A 1,455-nucleotide genomic window follows, 5' to 3' on the forward strand; every position below is an offset into this window, starting at 1 on the left:
AGGATAACTTAATACAATAAAATCCTTTTGGAACAAGATGGGTTATAAATAAATTAATAATAATGCTAATGTACTGTCTTGTAATTGCACTAATTTGTGGGTTTGGATGAAATTGACATTTTGAAGGTAGTATCTCATGTAGTAGTAAACGCAGCATGTCAGAACTCAGAGCTAAATATGCAAAACAGCGACAATGCTGAAAAAATCTTGGATCTAGGTTTAACGGTTGGATTCTTTGAATGCAGTGATAGAAATGGATTCTGGCTAACTTAAGCAAAAAAGGACTTTAACAAAGTGCTAACAAGGAGCTCAGGGGATAGAAGGGAGACTGGAGAACCAAGTCCAGACACAAGACAGGAATGAGGGCAACTCCTAGAGTCCAGCTGGCATGAACAACTTAAGGAACTTGTCTGGGTACTGCTGTTCCAATATATGCATTCCAATATTTTCTCATCCTTGTGTACCTCTAGTCAAAATTAAAGTTTCAGGAGCCCAGATTTCTTAATGTTTTTTGTGCATTCACAGATTTACAGTGCTAAAAATATGGGACCTTTAGTATGTGATAAAATTTATGTCTTGAATGGTTGCCAAAATATAAAGTAATATAAATTTGGAAAACAAAGCATCAGGAGACAACAGGAGTCCAGTTGTTTTTCCTTGGGTCACATGTAGCTCTTTGGTTGCAGTGGGATGAGAAATATTGATTTATAGCCCCACCAAGACTGCCAAAAAGGGGTGAGCTCTTGGGAAGAGAGAATGGTTGCTGGCCACCCAAAAAACAACTTATGTGCACCACACTACAGCAAGAGTAGATTGTAAATTTCTGCATTGTATTGTAAAACTCTATAGTGGGTTAACCAGTGTCCCTCCAAAGTACATGCCCATGCAGAACCTTAGAATGTGACCTTGTTTGAAAATATAGTTACTGCAGATGTTATTAGTTAAGGATCAAGATGAGACCTTACTGGGTTAGGGTGGACCCTAAATCTAATGAGTGTCTTTATAAGAGTCGGAAAACGATGCACAGAGACACACAGAGAAGAAGGTGATGTGAAGATGGAGGCAGAGACTGGAGCAATGCATCTACAAGCCAAGGAAACAGAAGGATTGCTAACAACCACCAGAAGCAAAGACAGCATGGGATGGTGCTCGCTTCGGCAGCACATATACTGAAATCGGAACGATACAGAGATTAGTGTGGCCCCTGCACAAGGATGACATGCAAATTCATAAAGTGTTCCATATTTTTACATGTACAATGCACACTATCTGGGGGATGGACACAGTACAAAAATAATTTATGTAACCAAATCATTTGTAGCCCCATAATATTCTGAAATAAAAAATAAATTAATTAATTTTTTAAAAAGAGAGAGAGCATGGGATGGTTTCTCCCTCGGAGCCTCCAGAAGTAACTAACCTTGCCCATATTTGATTTTGGACCTCTGGCCTTCT

The 1,455-nt window shown here is 38.8% G+C and overlaps 1 non-coding gene across 1 annotated transcript; it reads left to right on the plus strand.

Annotated features, from left to right (window-relative positions):
- Positions 1-1,145: 1,145 nt before the first annotated feature.
- On the plus strand, positions 1,146-1,249 carry LOC123644199. The gene has a single exon (XR_006737025.1). It is a non-coding gene; the product is annotated as a U6 spliceosomal RNA (small nuclear RNA).
- The last annotated feature ends 206 nt before the right edge of the window (positions 1,250-1,455 follow it).

The sequence above is a fragment of the Lemur catta genome, chromosome 8, assembly GCF_020740605.2.
Source record: "Lemur catta isolate mLemCat1 chromosome 8, mLemCat1.pri, whole genome shotgun sequence".
Taxonomy (NCBI): Eukaryota; Metazoa; Chordata; class Mammalia; order Primates; family Lemuridae; genus Lemur; species Lemur catta.